The sequence below is a fragment of the Coloeus monedula genome (assembly GCF_965178545.1).
Source record: "Coloeus monedula genome assembly, chromosome: 14".
Classification (NCBI taxonomy): Eukaryota; Metazoa; Chordata; class Aves; order Passeriformes; family Corvidae; genus Coloeus; species Coloeus monedula.
The window spans coordinates 2,551,250-2,557,249 of record NC_138794.1 but is presented as its reverse complement, the minus strand read 5'-3'; positions in this window follow the sequence as shown (position 1 = coordinate 2,557,249).

Genomic DNA, 6,000 nt, shown 5'->3' with positions numbered 1-6,000 from the left:
AGGAAATCGTAAGGCATCATAAGATATAACTTAAGCCTTAGCTTTCTCCACATCTACTCTATCTGTGCAGTCACAGTATTTGTAATAAACTCCACTTAAAGCATTTCTAACCTGGGTTAGTATCAACAACAGTGTCTTGATTAACAAACCTACCACAGTTCTGATTTCGATGTGGCGTTGTTTTTGCTCATCTGTGGCTCTAGAGGTGCTTGGTGTTCTCCAACAGCTCAAATATAATGGAGACTGGAGGAGTAACCCATTTTCTGGGCAGATGTTGTTAGCACACAACAGTGCACATTGTTGTGCACCAGCTCAACAGTGGGATAAAGCTGAGTCTTCCAGGCAACCATGGCTGTGACTTTGCATGAGTTTCTTTAGCCTGAGTGCCAACTTAAACTGATCCCATCCCTCTTCTCATCCAGCTGTTCTATTATTTTGGCAGCTACTCAAGATTTCCTGGAATAATTGCAAATGAGTAATAATTTTTCATTTAGCTTGTATGCAGCCCTGGAATCAGTGATCATTTGCATGCTGTAATAAATACCCAGCCATGCCTTGGACATAAGTTCTGTACATTTGAACAGCAAACTTCAGGAGGAGGGGGACAGAGGTAGAGTCCAATTTGTTATTATTGTTATTACTGTAGGTCCTCATAGTTTTAAAATGAACTTTATTATCAGAAAATAATGATGTAAAAATAAATATGCAGGTTCTGTTGGCAAGCAGGTGGCCAGGAGCAGACAGAATTGAAAAATAAAAAATCCTATTGTAGGATCCAAACTACCTGGAAGTGTCTGAGCTGTGTTTTTCTGCTCAGTCCAGGCTGTCCTATAAATGCTAAGCATCTCAAAGGTCATCCAAATAAAAAGTAAATGCAAACAGAGGCTTCTTTCTCCCACACAGCAGACCTCCAGCCTGCTCCAGATACAATAGTGAAAGCTTGCCTGTTTTGACTATTAGTCAGTCTTACTCAGCTGCCATTTGGGAAAGTGATGAACAGCAGTCTGGGGGCTCTTTGCAGGTGACCTAGGGCAGGACACAACATCTGTCACGCTTCCAGAAATATGAGGCCCTCTTTAAAGCCACTCTCAAAGCCTTTCTTGGCGAGCAACTGACAACAAACTGTACAATAAGGAATGATTTTCTGACAAAAAACCCCAGTACCTCGCTGCCTCCCTGGTGCAGCAGTTTGGCTTTACATCTGGTAGCAGTCTTCCAGGCAGTGAGTTTTATCCAGTTTTTCCTGGAGAACTTTTAGTAGCTTAACTGATATGATTAATACTAAAACCCAACCAACCAGACAAAAAACCCCATCCCAAACAAAAAACCCCCTCACCAAGATAATGAAGTGGGAGCTCTCAGTCACCTCTTCTTCATGTCCAGGGAGAGCAATGAGTACTCTGTTGCTGTATCCATGATTTCCTGTCATTGTCACAGCTCCTTTTTCAGTTTTCTGTCATTACTAATGCCTTAAATGCAAGTTGAGAAGAAAGGTAAGAACAAGATTGAAATATCATACTTTCTCCCCTAACAAAACACCTCCTTTTCTTTGACTGCTCTAGCCTATATATGTTGCTAAGATACAGCATCATAGGTAGGATGTAGAAAATATTCTTGCAGAATTTAAGTGGCTTGAATTATCTGTAATGCTGAACAGCTTGGCCTGCTGCCAGCAATAACTTTTATGTGGGAGCACAGGATAGTGAGACTGGTGGTTTTGTGTCTGCTGCTGTGAAAACCCGACAAGTGGGATTCCTTGATGCTGTCCTGCACCCTAAGGAAGGGTCCCTGGAATCTGGCAGTGAACAGAGTGTAAACTGAGCAAGTTGGAAGGTTGTTGTCAGGACTGAGGTGTGTGAGCAAGACAGCACTGGATACTACTGTGCTTGCCAGACATGGCACACTTAGTTTAGCTGCAAAGGAAAGATGTTTCCTTCCAACTAGGACACATAGTTATTTTGTCTTGGACACTTGGAGACAACCTTTCAGAGTAGGAATCCACAAACCACAAAAATACTCATGTTAAAAGAATCTGGCCAAAGATGCTATATTCATGTCTGTTTGTTTTTCCTTTTTCCTTTTACGAAATGAAAGCAAACGAAATCCTTTGCTACAATCAATAGTAGACAAAAGATAACTTTCTTCAGTTCAAGGCTACAAGCAGTATTAATTGATACAAAACTCTTCTTTGTTACAAATTATACTATACAGATATTCTCTAAAAAGATGAAGGTTAATATAAAATTTTTGTAACTTAATGAAAAAAACCCCATCAAAATCTAAGGGGAAGCAAGTAAGTAGGCATATCCAGCTCACATGTGTTTGTTTAAACATACTTTACATGTTAAAATACAGTAGTTACTTTCTGGATGAGAGCTCTCAAATTATAAAATTAATCTGTCAGATTTTCAGACTTGGCAGGGTAAAAGGCTTTCTTGCTGTGTTCTGAGTAGGGGAAAAGCATCATTTCAGTGGTAAAGAGCTAAATAACCACACAGTTAATGGAGGGAAAGTTTAGGAAAATAATTACGTAAATTCACTTCAGTCTGATCATGCAACCTTTAACCATGCAGTGACATTCTTTGCCCAGCAGCAGACCTGAATTTACACTTTGCAGAATCACATCCTTACTGAGGTAGAGACTGCCAAATAGCTGTGAGTGAGGGAAGTGCCATGTGTGCCAATTCTAGAAACCTGTAAGGCAGTAGCGTCTGCCCTATATTTTCAGGCTTTCGGTAACTTACGTAACTAGGTGCAAAATACTTACTTTTATTTCTGGTTCTTTTCTTTGGAAGTGCAGTCATGTGCAGTCAGGTGGAATAAGTGTGCTGATCATTTCCCTTCAGAAATTGTAATGGTTAGTGATGTGGACACTTTTCTTTTTAGGCAGAAACCATGAGGTACTGAAGCAAGCATTCACTTTTCTTGCACTTGAGGTCACAAATTTATGCAAGTCAAAAATGTTGGGCCTGCCAAAAACATCATGCTACACTCCACCAAATAAAAGGACACTGTTATTCTTACAAGGAAAGGTTTGACAGGACAGGAAATAGGCAGGGTCATAGAAGTTTACTTAATACCAAAACTTACTTAACCATCTTTAAGCCAAAATACAATGATAGTTATTTAACAACAACAACAAAAAAATTCGAAGGTGAGATAGAAGACCAAGAGCTCCAGAGTGTGTTACTACAGGAGTAGCAACCAATACAGAAACTAGGGAAGCTTAATTTACACAGTTCAGGTTACTATATATCACCCACCCTTACTGAGTTAACATGTATTAAGCAAGTTTTAATTTATATGCTGAACTTGCAGCCAGAGGCATCTGATTTGGAAAATGCAACACAGTTTATCAGGCTATACATTACTTTCATTACAATGCAATCCTTAAGTAGACTGCATTCCACTTAAAGGAATGGAGGAAGAGAGTAAGAGAGTGAATACGAAAGATAGGAAAAATGTTGCTGTTCATTACAATTTTCCATTTTTGTTGAAACGCAGCAGGAGAGCAAAGCCACAGGCTTCTCTACTGCTCTTGCATGCCAGGAGGGATTATGCAAACACTGCAACCACCCAAATCTTATTTAAATTATAGTCATTGTTCCCCCTTTAATGGTTATACTTTTGCCTGCTTTCACTCAAATATTGCTGCATCTTGCTTTCCGCCAACATAGTCCCAGTGGGAGTCATCAACTCTTAATTATAGATGAACAGATCTTTGAAAAATACCTCTGAAAAAGAAGTGGAAAAGACTGCAAACTTTAAGTGCCATCTAGTGGCTGATCTAAAAAACAATAAATAGATTTTAAAAATTCCTAACATGCCATAACAGTAGCTGAACTGAGGAAGCTGTGCTTAAATTCTCAACTACTAAAGACCAGGTAAACACTCTGGGGGAAGGAAAAGGACTAAAGATCAATGGTAGTAATGGTATTATTGCCGTAATTTTTCTTTAAGATTTTTGTCCAAAAGTGGAGAGTTCAAGCAGTAGTTGTATAGGAATCCTATGTTTCTTCAAAACCCTCATCAGCTTATGAGCTTCTGCCTTTCTAAAGACATAGAGGTTATCATAAATATTGCAGCTGAAATAAAAAAATAGAACCCTCCTCAGATCTCAAAACAGAACCCAAACCATGGAGGTGAATCTGGGGCCAAGCATCTGAACTTTCTTCCAAATTCACCTCGGGTGGAAGGCTGGAGTTTTTCTGTCCCTGTAACAAGTCAAATTCATTTCTAAAAAAAAGGAAGCAGATTTTTAGCTAGTGATGTCCTTTTCCTTTCCTTGCAGGAAAATACCCTTTTCTGCTGTAGATAAAGAATTCCCTACAAATTACTTTTCATTTATAAAAGCTTCATGTTTCATTTACACAGAGGATGTTCCACAAGATTGCTCCCCAAGCTTTACGGAACTCCTCTGGCAGATGAGAGTAGTTGAATTAAAGAGCAGCTTTGTCTGGATCTGTTCAGTGATGATGGAGAACAGCCCAACATAATTTTTACTTCAAGTGATTTTCATTTTGTTGCTTTGGAAATAGCTTTACATCTCTTCAGTTTCATACCTGCAGCAAGCCCTGGGGATCACAGCTCAGTGATGGGCTCTGGACACATGAACCTGTCTACACAGAAGTGAGCCCTATGCACACTGTTGGGTAGCTTCTCTTGAAGTTACTTGCTCAAGCTGAAGCATGTGCATTTAATGACACACTTAAGCAGTTTGTCACTGAATTACAAAACTAATTTACAACCAGGTAATGTAGGTAGGACAGGTCTCGGATAAAGTAATGAAAAAGATTGTTTCCCAGTCCCTCTTTCTCGCCAGATACCAGGATAATATACTTTCTAACACAGATATTATAGGAAAATGGAACATGAAAATAATTGGAAGGGTATTGGTTTTCATATTAATGCAATTGTGGGACTATAAATAAAAAAAGATGTAGAGAGCTTGTTTTGAAACATAAACTAGCAAATGCTGTTGTAAGAAGCCTCTACTCAGTACCAGTACAAAGTTTCAAATGCAGCCCTTGATCTGCAATAGCAGTATGAACTTAAGAACTCTCAATACTTTGGTAACTCCTGTTGCCTGTGTAGAAGTATTTGTCTTTCATAGATTTGCTACTCCTATTGAAGCAAACCCCAACACTCTAACAGGAATTACCAGACTTCCTTACCCATGTGCAATGGTTTAGTGCACATGAAGGAGATGTGTGTAGAGGTGAGCTTGAAAGCATTTCTCATTTCAGATAAGCTTTCCCAAGCTCCTACTGGGAAGCGGTTTGCAGTAATCTAAAACTCATGACACGCTTCTCTAGAGAAACACTGGGAAACAATGGAAAGGAACTCCACCATACTGATTTTCAAAATAAGAGAGCCTTTTCTGGTAGTAACACTTAAGATAATGGTTTTCGTGTTGACAAGTAACAGCAGGCATGTGTATGTAAATTTGTTTTTTCCTCATATGTCTGATTGTGCTTTTTCTAGCACATACGTATCTCAGAATCTGTAATATTAGCATTATTTTCAAAAATGGAAATCAGATCAGTTTCCAACAGGCACAATGAATAATGAATATCAACAGAACTCCAATTTCCTCGTTGTAGGTTGCTGTTCCAAGTGAGGCCATTTTGTAGTATCTTTTTTTAAAAAGGACTTGCATCAGTGGATCCCCTGCTGGGTTTTTGCTTTGGGAGGTGGAAACTAAAATTCACAGCAAAACTTGCTCTTGACTTACAGTCCAGCAAGAGGAAACAGCTTTACACAAAAGGATCATAGATTTTAAGACCTTTAAATAGCCTTTGGTAGTTGAAGTTCCTTTTGGGCAGGTTACAGAACTGAAGAAACTTACTGGCAAGCTCAGCTTTTCCAGTTCATTTAGACTGCATTGGTATGATGTGCTCCTTGCTTACAGTGGCCTTTTGCATCGTGAGCCTGCTCATTATGGTCTGTCTGGGTGTACAGATGCAAGTACAGTGCTGTGATGAGGGGTAAGAACAACAA